This window comes from Miniopterus schreibersii (genome assembly GCF_964146895.1).
Source record: "Miniopterus schreibersii genome assembly, chromosome: 12".
NCBI classification, from domain to species: Eukaryota; Metazoa; Chordata; class Mammalia; order Chiroptera; family Miniopteridae; genus Miniopterus; species Miniopterus schreibersii.
In genome coordinates this window covers 21,307,177-21,333,920 of record NC_138112.1, presented here as the reverse complement: position 1 = coordinate 21,333,920, position 26,744 = coordinate 21,307,177, and the positions used below count along the sequence as shown (strand labels likewise).

Genomic DNA, 26,744 nt, shown 5'->3' with positions numbered 1-26,744 from the left:
TTTATTACAATCTTTTTGCTGGTAAAAAAAAGACCTCCACTAGGCCAATTCAAAGATTTGCTCCTAGTAGGGGCATTTTATAGCAAAAGAGAATGGGTAGGTCATTATTAGGATAAGATACAAAAAGAAAAGGAAGACTGTTTAGTTAAACAACTGACTAAACACTAAGACAACTGACTGTCAGCAGGTTGGGGGTTGGGTGATGAGGTTCCCCAGAACAAAGCTTAATCTAATTAAAGTTGATCAGAAAATTAAGTTAAGCATTTTATCAGGAATGCTTATTTAGAATTACATCAATCAGAAAGGTTCAGTGAAGGCCTGCGGGTGGGGGTGAAGGGTGGAGGGGGGTCACAGGAGAAACATGGGGGACATCTATAATACTTTCAATAATAAAGATACATTAAAAATAAAAAAAGAAAGGTTCGGTCCTAGACTGGATTTGAAATGTTTTTTTCCTGTAGGGGTTCTAACCTATGTGGCCCTGGGCTGATATCTGGGCTGCATTCTGAGGGTCCCAGGTCCCAATGGCACCCCTTTCACAGGCGATGGGAGTTACCTCCTCTTACAAACTTCAGACTCCTTCCCAAGGCCTGTGCATCCCTGCGCCTCCCCCTCTCGCCTCAGCCCATCTCCTCTGCCTCACTGTCCTCCGTCCACACCGGCCACCTTTCTGCTCTTCAAACCTGTGAAGCTCTTTGCAGTTTGGGGGCTTTGCACTTGCTGTTGCCTCCGCCTAGGGTGTGTGCAGAGCTTTCTCCTCGCCATTCAGAGCTCAGTTCCAATGATATCCTTACAGAAGCCTTTCCTACCCAAGCACCCCTCCATCGTTTCATCCTGCTGACATTCTTCACCCATCACCTGCCTGTATCTTATCTTTTTCTCTTGTCTGTTCCCTTAGGTCCAATGCTATAGATGATTTTTATGAGTTTATTTGAACCAAACTGGCAACAATTGCTGGGAAACAAAATCTCAATGGATTGAGGAAATGCTCAAGAAAATGGCAGTTTTGCACCTTATTTTATACATTAGAATCAAAGGAGGAGGCATAAGCGGGGTTACATGAAATCCATTGGTGATAGATGAGGGAGGCAGGAGAAAGCGAAGCAGGAAAATCTCTGAGACTGAACAAAAAGTAAAACAGAGACACATACTTCTTTTACATTGGTGGATATAGGGCAGCTACAATTAACATTTACAGCACAGAGATGGTATCTGGGCAATACATGACAAGGATGGATTCTGTGGTCTTGTGCCTGAAGGGTTTGGCAAAAGGGGATTACTCTGACATAGCAAAGATCTGTTATCTTAGGTGCAAAATAGGCTCACTTAAAGACTGACGTTTGTCAAAGAAGATATCAGCCTAGGACGTGACTGCCTGTCATGACTTGCTTTTAGTTGGGAATTTTTATGTTCAGTCCATCCTATGTGGTTACTTTCAGTCTGTGAGTTTGTAAGGCCCACCATGCAGGCCTTCCCTGAGCTTGTCAGGTTTAGTATGTGGTCTCTTTTTTGTCCACGTGGGTGAGAAACTTGTCTGATCACTGCAGTATCCAAGTGTCTGGCACATAAAATAGATGCTCAATAAATTGTTGGTGAATCTTTAATAAATATATGTTAGTGAATGTTGGATAAATATATGGAGAAACTGTGGCTCAGAGTAGTTAAGTAATTTGCATAAGATCACACAACGTTAAGTGGTAGAATGGGAAAAACTAGTTTAACTCACTCCACAGCTCCTAGTCTTTTCACTATTCCTCTTTGTCTTGTTTATCTCTTAACCTTGTAGGTCCTCAACCTTATTTTGTAGGTCTGACCACATAAGTGTTAATTTCCCTCTACCCAGAGGTCACAAATTTCTTCTGATGCTGTGGGTCCCTGGACAGCAGTTTGCTCTGAGTTGGTTGCTCTTCCTGCCATCCCAAACAGGCATCCCAAAACATCACTTCTTCCCCACCATAGAAACCTTTCATTTCATATTCTTTCAACAAATAGTCATTCAACCTCTACTCTGGGCGAGGCTGTTCTAGGAGATGCTGTGGCATCCCAGCTTCTCTCAGTTAGGGCTTTCTGTCACTGCAGTGCTCCATCTTATTTCCTCTCAGTTTCTCTAAAACACAAACAAATCAATGACCTCTTCATATCTTTTCTCTTTATTAGCCTCTTCCCTGCAGGGTCTCAGGCCCAGGGCCCTGCTCACACCTGCCTGGTCCTGTCCCTGGGACATATGCTAGCTAACAACCCATCCCAGCTGAGTACAAGTATTAGCATATCAAAAACTCTGATTTACATTGTTATTACTCCTACTCAGTGCAATACCTGAGGCTCAAATCCAAATAAATTTTGAAGCATATGGTTGCATGTGTTATGTTTCCATATAAGGTACCTAGCATGACACAGACACACAAACCCTGTGGCAAAAATCTCCTCAACCTTTCTCTAGTCCAGATACAAAGGGAACAGATTGGCCTTGCCTGGCCTTGCCTTTTCTCAGATGTTAGTCCAGGACAAGTCTAAAATTAGCCCCACCCCCTCCTGGTGCTAAAACTCAGCTGGAGCTAGAGCAACAGGGGGCCAGTTACTTTTAGAAACTGGCCCAGTGGGGCTTAGAGCTGAGCAACAGAAACAGGTGATGGAAACTGGGCCCAAAACCTGCAAGGCAGGAAAGAAGAGCCAGATCAAGTTCAGAAGCTGAGATGAAAATGTCAGGTCCAGGGTCCAGGGCTGCAAATCCAGACTAAAGTCATGGTCACGGGCAGATCAAGGACAACAAGCACCAAACCAAGCTGGAGCTGCCCATAGCTCTTACTGCAAGCTAAGGTAGGGTGGGAGTGGGGGGTGCAGGGAGGGAAGGGAGAGCATGTCCATTAGGTACCCACTGAGTGCCAGTTGCTTTATATATGATGTCTCATTGAGTCTCAGTGATAGGTTCTCTTATTTTGCCCCTTTTACCGTTAACTAAATGGAATGTCAGAGATGTTCAGTAACTAAGCCAATGTTACATAACCAGTAAATGGCAAAGCAGGGATTCAAACTGTAGCCTATTTATCATAACACCCGGCACTTTCCTCTATGCTGCCTTCCTGAGCAGCAGGATTTCAAATCCACGCACAGCCCAGGACGATGGACCATCAAGTGGCCTCACTGGTATTTCTCACTGTGGGTCATATCCTAATTTCCTGGGGCACTTTGACAAAAATATCAAGGATTGAACACCATCACCTAGAGGCTCTAAGTTAACTGTTCTGAGGAAGGGCCTAAGAATAGGCATTTTACAGTCTCCTGGGAGCTTCTGTTGTGTCACCTGGGTGAAAAACTAGTCTCAGTACTTTGTTGCCAATCAGTTCCCCTGGGACAAGCTGGAAAAATGGGTGGTGATAGATGTTTATGCCCAACTCACCTGGGTTCCATACCAGCCAGGTAGGCTGCCTGGCCAGCAATGGCACAATTCAGCAGCAATTTTCTGGTTGAGGACAGTCTTCTCAAATTCTGAAGCTGGGTATAGAATTTAAAAATAGCACTAAAACCACAAAAGCAGAACGGAGGCCAGGAACCTGGGGACTCAATAAAGCAGAAATTTTCCCAAATGGGAGGGGTAGAATCAACATCACCTATCGTTCTGATGTGTTACTGTGCCCCTGTCTCCAACCTGCTCCAGAAAACCTTTATAGAGGGAGGAGACTCAACGTAATTAGCAGGGCTCCGCCAAGGAGCAAGCAGTACAGGTGATTCTACCTCTGACTGTGCTCGGGTGCGTCTGTCCGGGCGCACCTAAGTTGAAGCTTCTATGCAGTTTAGCACCTGAATGTGTATGTTTGGTTTCTTTTTTATTTTTAATTGTTTAATATTTAGTTGCTTCAAATCCTGCTTTCTCTGAACTCTCCTGGAGGGCAAGGGCTGTGTCATGTAAGAGACAGAAAATGATTCTGAAAAACCTTATAACCAGACCCAGCAACACAATAAAAAGATTACAGGCCATGATCAAATTGGATTTACTTGGGGGGGATACAAGGTTGTTACAATATCTACAAATCAATAAATGTGATGCCACATAAAAAAGTGAAAGGTAAAAATCACATGATCATATCAATAGACGCAGAAAAAACATTTAATAAAATCCAGCACCCATTTATTAAAAACTCTCAGCAAAGTAGGAATAGAGGAACATACCTCAATGTTATAAAGGCCATATATGACAAACCCACACCAATGTCATACTCAATAGGCAAAATCTGAAAGCGTTTGCCCTAAGATCAGGAACAAGACAGGGGTGCCCACTCTCACCACTCTTATTCAACATAGTACTGGAAGTCCTGGCCACAGCGATCCTACAACAAGAAAAAAGGGCAAACAAACTGGAAAGGGGGAAGTGAAACTGTCATTATTCGCAGATGACATGATATTGCACATAGAAAATCCTAAACACTCGACCAAAAAGCTACTAGAGGTAATAAATGAATTCAGTGAAGTAGCAGGGTACAAAATTAATATTCAGAAATTGGTGGCATTTTTATACACCAATAATGAGCTATCAGAAAAAGAAACTAAGAAAACAATTCCATTTACTATTGCAACAACAACAAAAATAAGTTAACTAGGAATAAATTTAACCAAGGAGGGAAGACACTGAAGAAAGAAATTGAGGAAGATACAAATAAATGGAAGCATATACCGTGTTCATGGCCTGGAAAAATTAACATAATTAAAATGTCCATACTACCAAAGTAATCTATAGATTCAATGCAATTCCTATTAAAATACCAATGGCATATTTCACAGATCTAAAGCAAATAGTCCAAAAATTTATATGGAACTACAAAGGACCCCAATCGCCACAGCTATTTTGAGAAAGAAGAACAAAGTTGGAGGTATCACAATATCTGATATCAGACTATACTACAAGGCCATTGTAATCAAAATTCCCGGTACTGGCATAAAAACAGGCATGTGGATCAATGGAACAGAACAGAGAGCCCAGAAACCAACCCAGGCCTATAGGGTTGATTAATAGTTGACAAAAGAGGCAAGAGCATACAATAGAGTAAAGACAGTCTCTTCAATAAATGGTGCTGGGAAAACTGGACAGGTACATGCAATAAAAATGAAACTAGACCACAAACTCACACCACACTGAAGAATAAACTCAAAACTGGTAAAAGACTTAAATGAAAAAACAAACAAATGAACAAAAACCTTTTAGTCCTACCTGGGACATCTTTTAGGCCCTCTGGACTATATACTGTTGACCCTTCAGTAACTTGTGGGTTAGGGGCACCTACCTCACACAGTGAAACATCCGAGTGTAACTTTTGACTCTATAGTAGGCCCTTTACACCGGCAGATTCAACCAACTGTGGACTCAACACAGTATTTTCCATATGCAACTGGGAATTTGAAAATACTGTTTTCAATCCACGGTTGGTTGAGTCTGTGGATGTGAAACCGGAGAATCAGAAAGGGCTGAGTGTGTTTATAGAAAAAGATCCATGTACAAGTGGACCAGGGCAGTTAAAACCAGTGTTGCTCAAGGGCCAACTATGTTGGCATCCTCTTGGGAATTTTAAAAAATACTAATGTCTGAGTCTCAATCCCTGAGGATGTGATTTAATTGGTCTTGGGTGTGGCATGAACATGACGACTTTTCAAAACTGTGCAGGTAATTCTAAAATGCACCCAAGGTTGAGAATAAAAATTTGGAGAATAACAAAAAAGTATGTGAAAAAATTGTAATAATGAGAGCCTCCTGGATTCCACATGATAGACACTGGACATATAAAAGTGAACGTCACAAGTACAATCCCAGCTCTCGTGAAGTTTACATTTAATGGAGAAAATTAACCACTAAACAAGCAATTACAGTACTCTGACTTAAAGGAGATGTTCTAGCAGGTACAACTGCTTAGTATTATATATTGTTTTGTAACTAACTATTAAAAATTGTAAATATATGGCTTGTCCTGACCGCCTGTATCCAAGACAGACATGTGGGATAAAGCAATATATGATAACAATAATTGCTTTTTTATTATGTTACCCTTTTCTGTTGAAGCTCAGTATTCTTTTCAACATCATCAATCAATCTGAGGTGGTGCTTGAAATGAAACATGCTTAGTATTCCAAGAAAGCACTAAGAATGATCTTGTTGAAAGTAAGCTAGATGACTGAAAAGATAATTGAAGCTTTCTGAGATGGCCAAGTAGCTCCTACTGGACCATACTTCTCATAAATAACAACTATAAGCTCTGGACAAAATATAAGAACCAATTAGTTGAAGGTACTGGAGAGAGAATAAAACAGAAACCAGAGGGCACCAAACCATTGAAGAACAGACTAGAATGGGATGAGTCTCCTGATTTACAGCTTTTAGCCTAAGAACAGGGACCTGTCTGTGATATGCAGAGTAGAGGGGATGCTTTATGCTCTCTGCCCGGGCCTCTGGACAACTCCCGAGATACTTATGCAAGAGGCAGACTTTAGGAATCCCAGCTTCACCTCAAAGAGCTGAACTGAAATTCCAGCTGCTACAGGGGAGATAGGGTTTTGCAATTTGAGTTCAGCCACTTTAAAGGCCTGAATAAAGAAAAGTCAATATTCAACAGAGCCTGGGCCACTGCTGCTCAGTTGGTTGGGCTTTGTCTCATGCACCAAAAGGTTGCTGGTTCAATTCCTGGTCAGGGCACATGCCCAGGTTGCAGGAGGCATGTATCAATGTTTCCCTTCCATGTTGATGTTTCTTTCTCTCCCTCTCTCCTTCCTCTCTCTCTAAAACTCAATAAAAAATCTTAAAAAAAGAAAAAAGAAAAAAATACTCATCAGAATTGCATAATAGAATTTATACTTTCTACAACATAATCATTCACAATGACCAAAATATACTTCAAAATTATTCAACATACAACAAAACAGGAAAATATAGCTTATTTTAAAGAGAAAGGTTGATCAACAGAGACCAACCCTGAGAAGACCTAAATGAGGGAATTAGCAGACAAGAATTTTAAAGACATTCTTATAGCTATGCTCAAGTATGTAAAGGAAAATATGTTCATAATGAATAAAAATATAGAAAATTATGGCAGCTAAACAGAAACTATAAAAAAAAGAACCAAATGAAAATATAAGAACTAAAAAATAAATAGCTGAAATAAAAATTCAATGGATGTTCTTGGAAGCACAAGGGAGACGAAAGAAGGAAAAGTCAGTGAATTAGTAGATCAGCAGAAACGATCCAAATTGAGGAACAGAGATTTAATAAATGTACAGAGGCTCATAGATATTTGCATCAATACCAAAAGGTCTATACATATATAATTAGAGTCCCAAGAGGAGAGGAGAGAAAGAATGACACAGAAAAATATTAGAATAAATAGTGGGTGGAAAGTTCATAAATTTTGTAAAAGACATATTACAGACTCTAAAATCTCAATAAACCCCAAGAAAGATTAATATGAAAAACAAGCAAAACAAAAATAAAAATACTTAGGCATATCATAGTCAAAGTGCTAAAAATCAATGACAAAGAGAAAATCAACAAAACAACACTGAGAGAAATTAAATATGTAAATAAATGGAGAGATATTCCAGGTTAATCGACTGAAAGACTCAGTGTTAAGATGGCAATTACCAAATTGATCTATGAGTTTAGTACAATCCTAAACATAATTCTATGCTTTTTAATCAAAATTGACAAACTGATTCTAAAATTTCTCTAGATATGCAAAGAACTTAGAATATTCAAGAAGTCTTGAACAAAGAAGCCAAGGTTGTAGACTTATACTGCTTGACTTCAAGATTTACCCTAAAGTTACAGTAATCAAGACAGTGTGGTACTGATACAAAGATCAACAAACAGATTGATAGAACAGAGTCAAGGACCCAGAAATAGACTCACACTTACACATTTATTTTATTTTAGACAAGGGTGTCAAAGCAACCCAACTGGGAAAGGAAAGTCTTTTCAACAAATGGTGTTGAAATAACTACTACACCAAATGTGATCAGAAGGATATAAAATAGCTAAAACTCTTATACGTTGTTGGTAGGAGGTGGAAATGATATGAGAACACTGGGAAAAAATTATAAATAAATATTGAACTCTGGTTAGTAACATTTGCGGACATCATTAATATCTGCAACTTACTTTGGAACACAATAACAAAAAGAATTAAATGAGTTGCTGGATGGATAGAGGAATAGACAGAGGATCAATATATGATAAAGCAAATACAGTAAAATGTCAGTTAAAGAAACTACGTGGTGAGTATATGGGTATGAACTGCAAAATTCTTTCAGCTTATCTCTAAGTTTGAAAATTTTATGATAGAATCTTGAGAACAAAAGATAACTGGAGATAACGAACGGGCAGGTTGCCCATTAAATGGAGTTCTGATTGTAGGGAAAGACACTAGAGTCTAGCTGATATATAGGGGAACAGGTTAGACAAAAGGAAGCCTCAGGGTCCAGAAATTGGCTTTCTTTGCTCTATTCTAACTTTACCAATGAACCTGGGGGCTGGGGCAAAACAAATGGCCAAGTTCCTCTTGCATTGCATAAGACCACTGGCTCACGCTCTCTGCTATTGCCTTGTTTACCAGAAGGCGACTCAGCAGAGCTGTCCTAGAAATCTGGAACTGGAAGGGGGCTGACACTATTTACTTTTGTACCTACTGAGCGCCTGCTGTGTGCTACTCTGTGTACCGGGCTTTGAGGAGACTATGATGGAGCAAATAAAAAGGGCTCCTGCCCTTTTATTGACCTTACCATTGATGCAACTCTGCTCTGCTACTGTTCTCGATATTTACACCATGATCAAAAAACTTGCAAGTTCCTTTTATAAGCCATGTTGACATTTCTTCTTTTTAAATTTTTAAAAAAATATATTTTCTTTTTAAAAATTTATTTATTGATTTTTAGAAAGAGAGGAAGGGGGAGTGGGGGAGAGAGAGAGAGAGAGAAACACTGATTTGTTGTTCTGCTTACTTATGCCTTCATTGACTCATTGGTCGATTCTTGTATGTACCCTGACTGGGGATCGAACCCGGAACCTTGGCCCATTGGGACAATGCTCTAACCACCTGAGCTACTCAGCCAGGGTGCCATGTTGACATTTCTTAAATCTCTGAGTTCAAAAACTCCTTTTAAATATTGGGCCTGAATACCTCTATCGACACAGGAAGAGATTTTTTTCTTATTTTACTCTCTCTGGAGTGAAGCTTGACACAAGATCCCAAAGCCTCAAAATAGCTCAGCAAGAAATTGAGCACATGCCTAGTGACCCAAAGTCCCCTTACAGTCTCCTGAAGTAGGGGTGAGAGGGAAAGGGCACTGGGCTGGTAAGCTCAACCCTCTGCCCTACTTCCAACAGAGGTCACACCACTGCCATTCCTTGCCCTGGCACCACAGTCAGAAGTCCTGCCTAAAGTTTAGCCCAAGCAAGTGGCATCAAGGAGAGGTGCCTGGCCTGCTGGATAGCTTGACGTGACCTTGAATCCCATGTTACAAATTCCATTGTTCCAGCCTCACCTTTAACAGGCAAAAGAGAAAATTCCTTATTTAAACATCTCTTTTCCCAAGTCTTCTTGGTGAAATATGAGCATGTTTTGAGCTGATATATTATTGTTACAAATGACCCCAATTTGCTTGAGTGGCACATATTCAATAAAAAGAAAATTAAAATTGGTTTCCTTTGTTAGAAAGGTGATCACACTTTCTTTCCATAAAGTGACTCATCTCCTTTGCTTAGCTGAATACCACTACCCTCTGAAAAGTCGGCTGTCACCAATTTGTCACCTTTGTATACTTATAAATCCACCAGCAATGAAAACTTCTTAGCAAGATGACCATTTCCAGCTTCTTAATGCCCCTCATCCCCACCGAAATATCTTTGCTTCTTCTCTTTACCCTCCTTCCTGCAAAATTTTTACCTCTCAGGAATTTAAATACCTGCTTTCTTTTCTTAGAAGCTGTTTTCCAAATAGTGAGTTTCTTGGGAGACAATGATACGACTCAGGGAAATAGTGCATGGCTTTCCTATCCCTGGTGCCGGGTAAGGCGATTGGTGCCTCAGGACTTTCTGAAGCTCTTGGAAAACAGGGTTAGTCAGATTCCAGAGATTTACCTTCTGGAGGCTGAGCATGTCTGGGCAGCCGCTGCATAATTTGGATGGAGTCATCACCGAAGAGGCAGAGTTGGCCCAGCCAGAGAGCCCTCGTTGCTCTTTTCAACTCCACGGCACCCGGGATGAAGTCACCTTTCTCCTTTTAAAACCAACAGATTTGTCCTGTGAGTCCCTGTCACTTCTGTTATAACTTGGTGTTTTTTCTCCTGCTGGTCACCAGGACCTTCTCTCAGGTAAGGAAGCTCTTATTTCTTGGGTTTTCATCCAGGAAAGCTTGATTTGAGGGGACTTTTTAGGGCATCGCTGAGTAAAGTTGGAGCCAGGTCCAGGGACACTTGATTGGGTGAGGAGGACGGTGGCTTCCCAGGCATCTGGAATCCACCGGGTGGGCCGGCAGGCCCTGGGCTGGGTGAGCAGAAGCCCACGCAGAGTGGTGGGCAGGAAAATCTAATCTGAGCTCGGTTTCGGTGCCTGCTCTGAGAGTTGTGTAACAGGCACACTGGGGAGGCACCTACAGGTGGCTTCCTTTGGGGTAGCCCTCTGACCCCCTTTGCCTTCCCAAGGACTGGCTTTGTGTTTCGGGTGGAACTCCTACAGGGTCTCACGACAGAAGCTGGTGCTCAGAAAAGCAGCGGCTCTCCTGAGAGCCTTTATTTGTTCATTCAGTGGCGAGAAGCTTCCGTCTTCCTCAGAGGGTAGCAGGAGACAAAGAGGCCCTGGCTTCCTGTCCCGACAGGCGGGCACCTGTGTAAACAATGGCTGTCCCTCTGTGAGGGGCCGGGTCCCCCCCCTAAGTTCTAAGAAATGAGCGTGAGGTCTTTTGGGGGGGAGGTGGGGGGTTGTGTGCAGGCAGACCTGTGGTCCTAGGAACCACTAAAGCTTCCCTGCAACACTCTCAATGGGTTATATGAGTCACCGTCACTGATTAAATCAGACATCTCTCATTAGCCTGGGAAGGCTCAATAAAGACATCTTGGTTATGACGGAGGCGCCTACAGGGCGATAAATGGCTTTTGGAGAGAGTTGAACCACTGTGAAGTGAAAACATTGAGAACTTCAAAAGCCCTTTATTACCTGACAGAACCCTACGACACAAGGTATTCAGTGCGTTCATTTTTAACCTCTGAAGGGAGCAATAATCTCATTAAGGAGGAGATGTATGTTTTGTTATAAATGCAGTTGCATACTGGCTGTCAGGCCGCCTCTAGATTGGCTTATCCAGTAGTCATCCTTACCTGCAATCTGCTCCCCCTTCTGTGTCCCTAGCTCAGTGAAAAGCATCTGGTTGTCCATAACAGATTTCTGGACTCGCCCTTGACCCCTCTTTTGTCCTCACATTCCCGCATCTAGTTTGGCAAAACATCCAAGAGATTCTGCCTCCATATTGTCTCTCAAATCCATCCACTGTCCCATTTCCATGGCTGTTTTCCCAGTTTAATAAGTGCTGTCATCTTCCAGGGTTATGGAAACCTCCCATGCAGGCTTCCTCTCTTTAGCCTTACCTTATCGGTGCAGCCAGATGATTCTACGAGGATTGATCAGCACCTGCACAACCCAATCATTCACTAGTCTGGTGATTTTGTGTTCTTAATATCCCTCACAATTTCTTCACATCTCTCCATTCCACCACCACCACCACCTTGGTCCAACCCACCAATGCTCTTTGCCTTAGTTATTGCAATAACATTTTAGCTGACCTCCCTGCTACCTGGCTCACTCCCTTCCTAACGTATTTTAAGCTTGTCTTCCTAAGCTTTTAAAGGACTTTTTTTTTTTTTTTTTCAAGGGCAGAATTTGAAATGCCTGTTTTCCTTTCTGGGGTGTAGAAACATCAGCATTTTTATGATTCTTGTAGATACTTCAAGGAGGGAGGCAGAGAGAAGGGGGAAAAGAGGTTGTGTGTATTACAGTGGAGAGATGGCCTGAAGAAGCATAAAGCTCAGGCCTTGGAACCATGCAGGTCTACATTTGAGTCCCAGCTCCTCCATTTCTAGTGTGGCCTTGACCCGGCTGGTGAACCTTCTGGAGACACATTTTCCTGAACTGTGAAGGGGAAATAATAACGCCTACTTCATTGGGGTTGCATAAGAGTGAAATGAGAACATTAAGGAAGGCTCTGAAACATAGCAATTAAGAATTTTTAGTTCCTTTTCTTCTTTCCTTCACTTTTAAGGCTTATGATTTCTAACCAGCATATATCTTGCAAGCATTCGTGTGCACGCGCATGTATAATTACCCGGTTCTGGCACAGGAGGAAGGAGGAGTGGCAAAGAAGCACATGCGAACACTCTTAAGGAATCTACCGTTTACTTAGGGAAGTAAAGCAAATCTAAATAGTATAAAAACACCTATAAAACAAGCACTCTGCAATTGTCTTGTGTGCAGTACCAGTTGAGTACCTAAGTGGGGAGGGCTTGAATAATCAGATCTGTGAATGCCAGAGCGCAAGTAGATCTCTATCAGGCGATTTTTAGATTTAGGGTTTTTGAGGACTTAAAATTCATTCACCTCTCTGGTGTTGAAATAAAACTTCCCACAAAGCTTTATACTTTTTAGTCATTTAAGGACAGATGGATTAGTGTTTCAGTGACTTTGCTCATTCATTCATCCATCCGGCATTTATGGAGCACCTACTCTGTACCAGGTCCTATGTTACACAATTTCTCTGCTATTCTTCCATGGGACATGAATGATAGTTCTCTCCCTCTTAAATTGGGGCTAGGTTTAAGGACTCGTTTGACCAGTGGAAGAAGAAGAGTGATATTTGGGGACACCCATGGCTAGGTTCTGAGAAGCTTTGCCTCCTCCTCTTGGCTTTCTTGGCTCACTCACTCGGGGGGAAGCCAACCACCATGGAAACTCATGCACTGGCAACCTAGCTCTCTGGGGGAAAGGGAAAACCTTGATTTGCAGCATTTGCCCGTTTTCATGGTAGAAATACTCCCTCCCACCATGGCCGATTGCCAGCACTGAATGCAGGGTTGGGAAGTAATACACAGGATCAGCTCTGACATGTTGGCACAAGCCACCCCCAGTGCACGACTGCTAGTTACTCTGAGACCACTGTGCTGTGAGAACCCAGGCTGGCTCAGTGCAGAGGCTCCATGCGGAGAAGCCCAAGCTGCCCTGGGTTTTCCAGCCATTCACATTTAGGCTTCGGGAAAGAAGCCTTCAGATGACTCCAGACCCAGCCACTGACCTCACCTGTATGAGAGCCCCCAAGTGAAAAGTGCTCAGCTCAGCCCAGTCAACCCACAGCACCCTGAGGGATAACACTGTGTGTTATGGTTTGGAGGTAGGTTGTTTGTTACGCAACAGCAGATAACTGGGATGAAGTGGTCGTCTTGCACACTCAGAAGCGAGCCTAGATCAAGCCCCAGAGGGTGTGGGGGAGTAGGGGAATCTATCCAGAGTCCTTTGTCCTTGTATACTCTCAGACCTTAGACCATTAAGGAAGAAAATGTTTTAGTTTTTAAAGCCTGAGAAAGAGACTCAATTATTTTACTAACTAGTTTTACCTTTATAACTAAATCAGTGAAAAAAGAACCTTGCGCGCGCACACACACACACACAGACTCACACTCTTCTCTTATTATCGGCCTCCATCACCTGTCCACCTACCTATTCACACAAAGCTCTGCAGGAAGCTCTCCCTTACCTGCCCTTCTAGCCCTGCTCCATTCTCCACATGGAATTTGTTGGGGAAAGCAGGCAGAGCAGAAAAAAAATGAAGGCAAGTCAATGTCCAGAGCCCCGAGATCTGGTGGAAAGCAACTGAGACCCCTGTAAAAGAGCAGCAAAGAGGAGGGTTTAAACAAGCTTTAGGGAAGGCACATGGATTAGAGGTTAGAGCATAAATTTAGAAATCAGATGACCTGGGTTGCAGTCTGGACTCTGACATTTTCTAGTTGGCTGACCTTGGAAAGTATCTAGGCATCTCTCTTCTCAATTTCTTCAACTTTAAAATCTGGATATAATGCCATCTCACAAAGTTCTCATGAAGGGTAAATGAGATGATATTTGTGAGTGCCTAGATAGTGTCCAACACACCGTGGACTGAATAAATAGCAGTTACCAGTAGTAGTGATAGTGTGGGTGTCACACTGAGGGTACTATTGTCACAAATTCCAAAGTCACAGGCTCCCTGGCAAGCCCAGAGCTTCAATCAGTTGCATTATAGGTGCCCCAGATATGTTCAATAAATATTTAAATCAAACTGAATATCTATATTATGGATATTTATTCTATTGCCATTTTTTCTCTTGTTGTCTCCCAAACAAATTTCCAAATGCTTAAAACACATATTGTGCAATATTTCCCCTATATCTTAAACAATATGAACAAAGACCACATTTTCCAATTTCTTATAAGTCCTTTTCTTACCTCCTACAGTTGAGTAGTTTAGTGCTCAATACATACTATTGTTATTTTCTAAAATTCTACTTAAGGAAAAATTGAAGTTGGGCTGCTTTCTCAGGAATCATGAGCCCAGGGTGGTCCAGGGTGGTCAGGTTTGTCTGTTTACACATGCCATTACTTTGGTAGGACAATCAAGGTAAGGGGTAACAGTATTTCTGAAAGCAAAATGTGTTAAGTTCTCTTGCTTTACTTATACTTTGTGAATAAGAGTTACTGAAATTTTAATCTATGAACTGACATTAGGTGCACTTGTCTCATTAAATTTATGGTTGGTCCAGTCATGTGGATTTTTTAAACCAAGAATAATGCAAACTTTTTAGGAAGAGCTGATTCGTGTATTAAAAAACACTTCTATTATGAAATATTAATAGATTCACAAGTGTGTGCCTGCTTTTCCCAGCCTTCTTTAACGTTAATATTTTGCATAACTATAGTACATCATCAAAACTAGGTAGACATTGGTATAATCCACAGACCTTATTTGGATTTGATCAGTTATACATGTACTCATTTGCGTATGTCTATGCGTATAATTGTATGCACTTTTTATCACATTAACTTCATGTAAGTATCCCCACAATCAAGATACTAAACTATACAAATATCACAAGGCTCTCTTTACTACCCCTTTGTATCCACTCCCATACTTAACCTTTGAAATCATTAATCTGTTGTCCATCTATATAATTTTATTTCGGGAATGTATTATACATGGAATCATGCAGTATTTACATGCATGAGACTGACTTTTTCCACTCAGCATAAATGTTTTGAGATCCGTCCAACTATGTATCAATAGTTGGTTCTTTTTTACTGCTGAGTAGTATTCCACAGGTATGGATGTGCCAGAGTTTGTTTAATTATTCACTCATTTACCCATTGAAGAACATTTGGGTTGTTTCCAGTTTGGGGCTATTACAAATAAATCTGCTTGAGCATATATTTGTGTTCAAGTTTCTGCACGAACATAAGTTGTCGTTTCTCTGGGATAAGTGCCCACGAGTGGAATATCTTGATCTTATGAAGTCCATTTCTTGTTTTAAAATGAAGTATCAAATTATTTTCCAGAGTGGCCGTTGCCTTTTGCATTACCACCAGCAGTGCATGAGTAATGGAGGTTCTCTGCAACCTTGTAACAATTTGGTGTTATTGCAATTTTTTTATTTTAGCCTTTCTGATAGCTGGGTGGTGATATCTTGTGATCTTAGTTTGCATTTCCCTAATGGGTTCTAGTGTCGACCATCTTTTCATATATTATTTGCCATCTATATATTTTCTTCAGTGAAATGTCTGTTAATGTCTTTTGCCCATTTTCTAATTGGATTGTTTTTGTACTGTTGAGTTTTGTGAGTTCTTTATATGTTCTAGATACATATCCTTTTCCAGATGTGTAGTTTACAAATATTTTCTATGATTCTGTAAATTTTCACTTCATCCTCTGAATAGTATCTTTCACAGAGCAAAAGTTTTAAATTTTGATAAAGTCCAATTTATCAGTTTTTCCTTTTATGGATTGTTCTTTTATTTTTTCCTAAAAACGTTATGGTTTTACATTTAAATCTGTAATCCATTTTGAGATAATTTTTATATGAGGTTCCAGGTTTAGGCTGAAGTTCATTTCTTGCCTTTGTACTTCCAGTTGCTCTAGCACCATTTGTTAGAAAGGTTAGCTCATCTTCGTTGGATTGGTTTTGAACCTCTGTCAGAAATAAATTGGGTATATTTATATGATTCCATCTCTGAGTTTTCCATTCTATTCCACTGATCCATGTGTGCATCCCTCTGACAATACCACACCATCTAGATTCCTATGTCATATGCTATATAGCAGCCACATAACAAACCATATGGCAGGCAGAGAGATTCTTCCCACGGTGATGTTCTGTCTCAAAATTGCTTTGGCTACCTTCAGGCCTTTCACTTTCCATATAAATGTTATAGAATGCTTGTCTATGCCTACAAAAACCTTGCTGGGATTTTGATAGGAATCCTGTTAAACATGTAGTTTAATTTGAAGAGAATTGACATCCTTACTATGTAGAGTCTTTCAGTCCTCAAACATGAAGAATTTCTGCTGTTATTCAGGTCTTTGATTTCTTTCATCAGCATTTTGTGATGTTCAGCATGAAGGTTCTACACATATTTTGTTAGTTTTATAGTAAAGTATTTTATTTGGAACAATTGAAAATGGTACTGCTTTGTTGAATTTCATTTTTATGTATACATTTAGTATATAGATCTACAATTATTTTTTTCTTTTATTTATTCCCCAGTTTTATTGAGGCATAATTGAAAAATAAGCATTGTATATATTTAAAGTGTACAGTATTCTGTTTTGATGTATATATACATGATGAAATGATTATCATAATCAAGCTAATTAAAATATCCATCAGCTCACATAGTTACCATGTATACTTGTGTGTTGAGAACATTTGAAAGAGCTTACTCAAGATCTTACTCATTTAGCAAATTTCAAGTATATAATACATTATTATTAACTATAGTCACATGCTATACATTAGGTCTATAAAATTTATTCATCTTGTAACTGAAAGTTTGTACCCTTTGATCACTATCTCCCCAAAATAGACTTAATTTTTTGTGTATTGATATTAAATCCTGCAATTGTGCTGAACTCATTTATTAGTTCTAGTTTTCTTGTAGATTCATTGAGATTTTCTACATAGACCATCATGTGAAAATAGAGATAATTTTTATTTTCCCTTTTCAATCTGTATGACTTTTATTTCTTTTTCTTGCCTTATTGTGCTGGCTAGAGCTTTCAGTAGTACTATGTTGAGTAAGAGTGGTGACAACACACATCCTTGCCTTGTTCCCAGTCTTAGAGGAAAAGCATTTAGTCTTTCTTTCACCATTAAATAAGGTGTTAACTGTAGATTTTTGTAGATGTTTTTGATCAAGTTGAGGAAATTTCTATACTTAAGTTTGTTGAACATTTTTGTGAATGAGTATTAGATTTTGTTAAATGTTTTGGGTTTTTTTTGCATCAACTGATATGATCATATTATTTTTCATCTTTAGAGTTGAATGATTTTTAAATATTAAACAAGCTTTGCATATCTAGAATAAATTCCACTTGGACATGATATATTATTCATTTTTTATAAAGAACTGCTGGATTCAATTTATTGATATTTTATTTGGAATATTTGTATCTCAGTTCATGAGAGTTATTGATTTGTAGTTTTCCCTTTTTGTGCTGTCTTTGACTTTGATATCAGGGCAATACTGGCCCCAAAAAATGAGATAAAATGTGATTTCTTCTCATCTATTTTTTGGAAGAGATTGTGTAAAATTGGCATTAATTCTCTTTTAAATACTTGGTAAAATTCTCCAGTAAAATAATTTGGACCAAGAGATTTCTCTTTTAAGAGCTTTTTAATTATAAATTTTATGATTGTCTGTTGAGTTATTTCTAGGGTATTCAGTTAAATTTAGAGGAGATGAGCAGGGAGAAAAAAGTCTATAATATCTTGTCCCTTAACAAACTTTTAAAATTAAAAAATGAGACTAGCCAGAAAATGTAGGGGGAGGAAGAAATGTGGGAAAAGAAATTTTGCCATACTAAATATTCGAGCATGTTCCAATATACAATAATTAAAATATTGTTCCAATACTAGATAGATCAATGGAAAAGCCATAAAGAGTCCAGAAATAGACCCAACAAACTTGGCAATGTAGCATTAAACCTATTGGTATTGGAAGAAGACTGCTGAAAGGTTAAGGTGGGGGGTTGTGCAGAGGCAGGCTAAATAGCCATCTCAGATGGTGGATAAAGAAAAATTAAATTATTAAAAGGGGATGAGATATCCAAAGGGAAGGGCTACAGAGCACTAAGACAAAGGGTATTGGGTCCATGATGGCAGCAAAAATATACTTGGGACAGTGAAACAAGGAGGAGCATAGAAGGAGCACAGGAGAGCCCAGATTGGGCTGCTTTGGCTCACTGAGAAGTCAGAAAGAGAGAAGGGGGCCTTGGAGACAGGTTCAGGAGGTAAGTCAGGGATGAGCTCCTGCTGCCCATTGCTCCCTTGGTTGCAAGTCTCCTGGGGTCCCCTCAGAGGGATGGAGATGGCAGTGTTGTGTCCCCCTCCAGGGGAGTGTGCACTGGGTCCTTTGCCCTGAGCATATTTATCTCTTTCTTACAGGTGGGAATCTTAGGGGAGGTCTCAGGGGAGGGTCTTAATAGAATATTTATCAGCTTTCCGGGTGTGCTCTTTCAGGGTCCTGGTCTCCAATGATTGGTTGGTGCCAGGGCAGGGGGTCAATAGTCAATGTATCTGGCCCTGAGGCAGCCAAGGCGCCACTTGTCTGGGCCTGGAGCTGAAATACAACTGAGGCCTAGATGTTATCTTTAGGGAGGAAAGGCTCAGGGTATCTAAACTGCATGTCCAGCCACATGCTGGGGGAGGATAGGTTATCCTGAGGACAAGGTTCGTTTTCCCAGTTTCTTTCCTTGCTAGGCACCTGGGACTTCCTGCCCTGGTGAGTCTCTGTGCCCGGGTTTCTGTACCTGGCTCATCTAACAACTGTCATTTGGAAAGGAAAATAAGCTGGATCCCTATTTCTAAATAAATTCCAGATTGATAAAAATATATTAATATTAAACAATAAAACTAATTTTAAATGGGTAAATTGTTTAATAATCTTGAAATAGGGAAGACCTCCTTAAGCATGACACCAAACCCAGAAACTATACAGAAAAAGATTGACACATACAATGAAATATTGATGAAAACCATATAAATGAAATCAAAATACAAATGACATATGAAAAAAGTAACATAGCAAAATATGTTTTCTTAAATTTTTAATAGTACATTCAATAAGAAAAAACAAATTGAGTAAAAATGGGCCAAGCACATGAACAGGCTGCTCAGAAGAAAAGAAATAGAAATGGGCCATATTCATAACAAAAGAAAATAAACTCCGAAATTTAGAAGCACAAATTAAAAGTGAGAAAACTTTCTTCTTTCTATTATTTAAAAAATTACAAAATAATAAATGCGGGTTTTAAAAAAGGTATAAAACACATAAAGTATATGATGTCAAATGAATGTTTCCTTCAAAGCCTCATCATACTCCCAAGCTTGAAATCGCCCCTCTTTCCCTAGTGTATACACAAAGTGGATCCTATTTATAAATCACTTTGCACCTGGCTTCTTATTTTTATGATTCACACTTTTCATATCAGTTCTTATAGTCACCTTATTTGTTTTAATGGCTGCATAGTATTTACAATGTAACTATATTTTATTTAACTATTTATTGAGGAGCATTCAAGCGTTTCCCTTTTTTGTTATAAGGAATGCTTCTTTATATATCTTCATGTTCATTTGTTTTGCAGTTGTAGTCTGTAACATGGATACCTGGAAGTGATCAAAAGACATGAATTTTATATTAGAGAATATGCCCAATTGCCATTTTAAAAGCTATATCAATTTATTCTTCTACCGAAGTGTTTTGAAAGATTTAAACTAATAAAACATTTTGATTAATAAACACTCATCAATAGAATCCCCATCAGCCTCACTCCCTAGAAGTAACTATTATGGTTTCTTGTGTGCTCTTCCATTGTCTATGCTAATGCAAGTATATATGTACATATATGTGCAGATATACATATATGTTTACTGATGAGTGAGACTTACTTTTGACTTTGGATCATTCTCCACTTTGTATTTATTCTTTAAAATACAAATATGTAATTCTTTTGTAATTTAAAAAAAAAGTATACTTTTTCTGCTAGAAACCCAAGCCTGTAACAAGGGCATATTCTGTGTATCAATCTTTCTCAGTGCAGACTGTGGTTGCACATTAGAATTACTTGGAGAGCTTTTAAGAAATGCAGATGGCCAGGCCCTGTCTGGGAGAGAGTTTGGGCATCAGCATGTTTTAAAAGTGCCCCCAGAGGCTCTAATGTGCAGTCATGGCTGAGATCCACTGCTATAAATGGTGCAAGCAAGGCTTCAAAGAGTCCCCGGAAGGCCACTGTGATGAGGTCTTTTCAGAGGAATTACTCAGGAATGCAACTCAAAGTGGCCCATCACTTCCCTGTCGGGCTCAGGGTTGGCATGGCAATGAGCGTAGACGAGGTCCAGAGGGGAGTGGTGGAAAAGACCTTCACTCGAATGTGTGTGAAAGTGTCCATCTCTGTGACAGGCCTTTTTGCTGAAAGGCACAGCTCCCTTAGGCTCCCTCAGAACAGAAGGGATTCTTGTAAACTGGTCGTGACCGAAAGAGATACGGGAATGTCATGGAAAACCAGAAAGAGCAAAACAGCTGTGCCCCCGGAGCCCGCAGCGTGGCTGGTACTGGGAGAGTCCAACAGGCTCCGGGAACCAGGGTTATTCGGAGACCTTCCCAGAGGAGGCCTTCAAAATTCTCTCATCTGGAGACCTGCTTTGTCAAAATAAAGTGGCCTTGGGAAAGCTGATCTGGGAAACAGAGTGAAGAGGAACATAAAGAAGCCCGAAGACTGACTGGAAACCCAGTATTATTGCTGCTCTTTCTGCTTCTTGTGTGTCTTCTCCTGATGGGATTTAAACCTAGATCTGCCCCCATCAGCTGACGGATTCTGCCTCTGTATTCCTGACAGAGGATCTGCCTGGCCTGGCTGGTCTATGTGGTCTGTCCTTGCTGGGGTGGGATTTTCCAGCCCAGGTGACAACATCAATGGGTGGAATGGTTCCTAGAGTCATGTGCCCACTCTTGGCCTCCTAGAGAGGTCGTGGGGAGAAGTGGGCGCATAAAGCTGCCCTGGGATTGCAGGAGGAAGGTGCGCTAAGGCAGTTTCCCTTAGAATGGGAGAGTGGACAGTACAGCCACCACGATTAACCTGGCCGGGGGACCCCTAAGCCAGCGCTCCGGGATGTTGAATTGGGGGATGTTTGCAGTGCAGTCTGAAGCTGCCTAAACTCAAGCAAAGATGCTAAGGGGAAACCTGTCAGGAATGTACAGATCTGCATTGTGAACATCTCCGGAGGTTCTTTCTGGCCCTATGAATTTGGGCTTTTAAAAGATGGTAAGGAGGTCAGGAGAATGGAATTCACTTTCCCCTGGGATCACATCTGTGCCAGGTGGCTATCGAGCACTTGAGGTGTGGCTTCTACAAAATGCCATGTGCTGTGAGTGAAAACACGCACCGGGTTTTAAAGCATTAGTGTGGGGGAACAAATCGAACATTCTCATTACTAATTTGTATATTGATTATATGTTAAAACACTGTTTTGGATATAGTGGATTAAATAAAATATATTATTAAAATTACTTTCACCTGTATTACTTTTTTTAAAAAATGTGGCTATTTTGAAATTATTCATGAGGCTCATATTCTCTCTCTCCTGGACAGCTGGGTTAGATGGTGACTATTTCCCCCTGCACAGGTGTGGCTGTGAGATCTGCGTGCGAACAGCAGCCCTTTGCTGCGGGATGCACGTCAGCATCCTATTCTTGGTTCATAATCAGAGCCCTGGCAGCTTATCTCACTCTGGCTCTTTGTCTCTTTGCCTCGTAGGCTGCAGCCCAGCTCCTTGTCTCTAGTAGAACCACTTATTCCTCTCCTGCGGTTTCCCAGCGTCCACACGCAGGCCGCCTTGGTTACAGCTCTGCCTCAGCAAGTCCTTACAGAACTTTCTCTGCCTCTTTGCCTCTGCTACTCTTTCCTGCCTAGTTTCCCCCCTTCCTTCCTAGGACTGGCATGCAGCCAATTGATCGTGTTTGCACTCTTACTCAGTTTTCCCAGGTCCTTTTCTGGGGAAGTGTGTTCTAGCCGGCAGCCTTCCTTTGGGGGCAAGTGGCTGCTTCCTAATGCCTCGTCACAGTTCATACTGTTTCCACATGGAATGACGTTTGCAGATGGGACGGACTCTCACTGCCAGAAGTGTATCTACTTTAAGAGTTAATCATGATGATAATAAAAACAACTGCTATTGCCACTTATTGGATTTTATTACTGGCCAGAGTCTATACCACGTACATTACAGATCTTTGCAACAGCCCCACAAAAGCCTGTGTTATGATCCCGTATTACAGATAGGCCCCTATTGCAGATATACCTTGCTCACAGATCACTGCTAGGAAATGGTGGACCTGGGATTTAAATCTAGATCTGCTCCCAAAGTCCTTGCTCTAACCCACTACATTTATACTGCTTCCCACATGCTATCTCCTCCCACATACCCTGTCACCTCCCAAGTTGGGAAACTCCAAGTTGCAATTCAGTGCTGAATAGCAAGTGATATCTACAAGCAAATTTACCGAATGATAACAGTGCTATGCATTGTGCACTGTTTTGATGATTTCCCAGCTGACATTTGACACTCACAAAACTCTGTTAAAGATGGAATAAAGGACTCTATGAGCCCTATTTCACCCACCAGAAAAACTGAGCTGCAGGGAGATGAAGTGATTTGTCCAGGGTCACTAAGTTAGGAAATGATCCTAAGCCAGGTGAGAACCCAGTTTTTTATATATATAACATATAATATATAAATAAAAAATATAAAATATATATATATATTTTTTCTTTTTCTTTGCTCATCCATGTATACATGGGCATTATGCTGCCTGGATGGCAGAGTATGGCAACAAAGCTTTTGTTATGATTGCTGATTTCACTCTGAGCTATGTGAAGTTTGCAGGTACAAACTCGTCTGAGTTTCTCAGCTGTAGGTATGCCAATCTCATTCATTCAGTAAGCATGGCCTGAGCCCAAGGCAGGACAGGAATTGTGTGGGAACTGGAGGGTGTCCTGAGGAGACCACCTTCCAATGGACACGACAGTCACTTTGCAAAGAAAATATTACTATCCAATGGAAAAGAGGCATCTTAATGGAATATAAAAAGTTCTGAGAAACACAAAGGGAGAAGGAAATAACTGTGCCTGGGGAAGTTTCACGGTGGAGGTGACTTCTGAGCTTGGTCTCAAATGGACTAACTTGGAAATGAAAAGCCTGCATCACTGAGAATTCTGCAAAGAACCTCATAATTTTATAACTTCATCAGATTTCCTAAAAATAGGCTTGTTGGCCCAGCTTCTTAGAGAGTCATAGCATAAATTATTTACTGGAATACTTAAAATATTAACATCAATAAATCCTTCTCACAGGTAGTATTTAAGTATAGGCTGGGTGGGCATATAGGGGAATCATACATAATTCAAGGGTTGGACTAAAGGCCCTATGGTCCCTTCAAATTTCTTGATTCTGTTATTTGCAAATCCTTGGTCTACCTTGTGCATGCCTCATGCTTGCATTTACTACATTCTTCTGTAATGATATGTTCAGATATGTGACTTCTACACAAGGTTGAAAACTCCACAGAGGAAGGGCAATATTTATCCTTTTATATCCCAAGCATTTAGCACAGGGACTAGTATGTAGGAGACGCTAAGTAAATATTTATCAAATGAATGAATGAATTCATTTTGTATACTTATATATCTCTATGTTTATGCATATCTTGATTTATAGTATAAGTTATCGGGAAATGGACTTGCTTGTTATAAGGGTGTTCATATTCCTTAGAACCCGTGGTTGCTTGAGTATCTGAATGATGACATATGTTTTTAAATTCCCCAAACATGGCACTTCTGGTTAACTAATTCTTTCTCTACAGATGGAGCTCTATCATGGCAATTAAGGCAGAATCAAAATATGGCCAGGATTTTTCTGCGTTTGTATCCCTAAATCAAGCCCCCTCTATCAGAAATGCCCTGGAGGTGTTGGTTAGAGGTCGAGGGGCACTCTGATTCATTAGGTGGGCAGGTGTCTCCTGTGTAGTTTCATCCCAAGCTTGGGGAGGGAGGCAGGTGTATGAGGGGGTTCTAGTGGCATGCTGGGCCGAGAAGCAGGTATGCAAACTGAAGTGGGAGCCTGAGTGGGAGACTCTCAGCAAGTTCGACTGGCTGAGAAGGTCAGAATGAGGTCAAGAAGCAGAGGCAGATAGGGTACATTTTCTAGGTGGAGAAATTTCCAAAGAAGCAGAGGAGGAGGGTGAGGCTGCAAAGAGAATACTTTCCAAATGGATATGCTAAGCCTAGATAGGCTTGTGCCAAACTCCATTATTTACTCATATAGTCATTTATTCAACAAGCATATATTGAGTGCTTACCTTGTGACAACCACTGTGTAAATGCTAGGGATACAAATAAGTGGGATCTCTGCTCTCAAATACATAGGCTATAGACTAAACTCCAGAGACATATTAGCAGGCAATTACAGCACAACGCGATACAAGCTGTAACGGGTAAGCACAGGGAATCTGAGGGGAACGCATGGCCATATCTAAGATGAGATGTGGATGGTAAGTTGTCTTAGCGCTGTGAGGCAGGAAGAGCAGTCTTGTCAGAACCCCAGGAATTGCTGAATATACAAAAGCCCAAACAGGGTTGCTTCCTCAGGGGTTGCAAATACTTCGCTCTCATTGGACCTTAGATGCCATGGTAAGTGGTCCGGACTGTCTCTTGAGAATGATGACTCATTGGAGTATTTTAATCAAGAAGTGATGTGATCAGATTTGTGTTTTAAAATATTACTACAGCCAAGTGTGGAGAATGGGTTGGAAGAAAGGGAGACCAAAGCCCCACTGAAGTTTTTGCAGGACCTCACTGAGAGGTGATAGTGGCTGAAGTGAGGCTGAGACAATGAGAACAGAAAGAAGCGGATACATTCTAGAGGCATTTGAAAGTTAAAATGGACAAGGTGTGGTGATTGTTTGGATGTGACATGGAGTCAGTCAATCAAGGATGGCCGGCCAGTTTCTGGCTCAAACAGCTGGGCGGATGGCTCAGTCTAGAGGCAACTCTGAAAAGAGAGAAAGATGTCTCAGTTTAAGGAGAGTTCTGGTCTTCAGAGAGCCGTAGAGCTAAACCTCTTTAAGTCCAATGATCCAGTCAGGTTCATACCACTCTCTCAGGGTAGACAGGTCTTTTTTAGGAACTTAATGGTATCTAATATCTGACTAAGGTGTTTATTTACTGGTTATTATCATTTATTCACTCATTCGATCAACCTATATTTATTAAATATCAATTATGTATTAATAATGCCCCAGTATTCCATAGACCCCAGTGTCCAACTATGCATGTGGCTTAGTTCTGCTCTCTCCCTCTCTATTCCCTCCTTTTCTGCTATTTATTTTATTTTCAGCTTTATTGTGCTATATTAGACAAATAACATTTTAAGATATTTGAAGTGTACTTCGTGATAATTTGATGTATGTATACATTGTGAGGTGATTCCTCCCATCTAGCGAACACATCCATCACCTCTCTTATTTATTTATTTTTGAAAAACATTTAATTTCTACTCTTTTAACAAATTTCAGTTATATAATACAGTGTTATCAACTATAGTCACCATGTTATACATTAGCTCCTCGGAACTTATTTATCTTATAGCCAAAAGTATGTACACTTTTACCACCCTCTCCCTATTTCCCCTACTTGGCAACCACTTTTCTACCCTCTGTTTCTTTGAGTTTTGTTATTTTTTTTCTCTTTAAAGAGTCTATATGTAAGTGATGCCATGCAGTATGTCTTTTCTGTCTAGCTTATTTCCCTTAGCCCTCCAGGCCCATTTATGTTGTCCCAAATAGCAGGATTGCCTTCTTTCTTGTGGCTGAACAATATTCCACAGCGCGTGTGCGTGTGTGTGTGTGTGTGTGTGTGTAAATATAACATCTTAGCCACTCAGCTGTTAACAAGACGCTCAGGTCATTTCCATATCTTGGTTACTGTGAATAATGCAGCAGTGAACATGGGAGTACAGATATCTCTTCCAAAAAGTGCTTCTCAAAGTCAGAATTATAGCTGTAAGTTTTCAGTACGCTTTCCCACCCCTGCCACCCCACCTTGTTGTGCACAGAATTATTTGAGCTGCTTTAGGGAAAGGTATTTCCTCACTTCCTATTCCCATGGTGGCATTCATTTTTCCTCTCTTTCGTTTCTTCTTCATGGACTTAGTCACTGACAGGGTTTTGATTTGGATAAAAGTTAAACACATTATAGAAAACCCTGGACACTTGTTTCACGTGGCCAGAGGCCTGGGAAGTGTTTTCTAGGCTCCGGGGTTTCGTGAGCCGCTCTGGGGCTTCCTGCGGCCGCCGTGACAGTGTTAGAGTTTCGGTATCAGATGTGATTGATCAGTCTTCCTCGAAATACTTGTGTTTGATGAGATTTCATTTCACG

General features: G+C 40.6%; 1 protein-coding gene across 3 annotated transcripts in view; it reads left to right on the top strand.

The window, feature by feature from the left end:
* Nucleotides 1–2,672: 2,672 nt before the first annotated feature.
* Nucleotides 2,673–26,744, top strand: part of AMOTL1 (angiomotin like 1) — a 139,943-nt gene continuing 115,871 nt past the window's right edge. The window contains exons 1-2 of one of the 3 annotated variants that reach the window (XM_081155581.1): nt 2,673–2,817; nt 10,267–10,344. The gene's annotated coding sequence lies outside the window, so the exon portion shown is untranslated. Of the gene's footprint in view, nt 2,818–10,206; nt 10,345–26,744 lie in introns of those variants that run through there. The other 2 variants (XM_081155582.1, XM_081155583.1) reach the window with 2 other exon arrangements.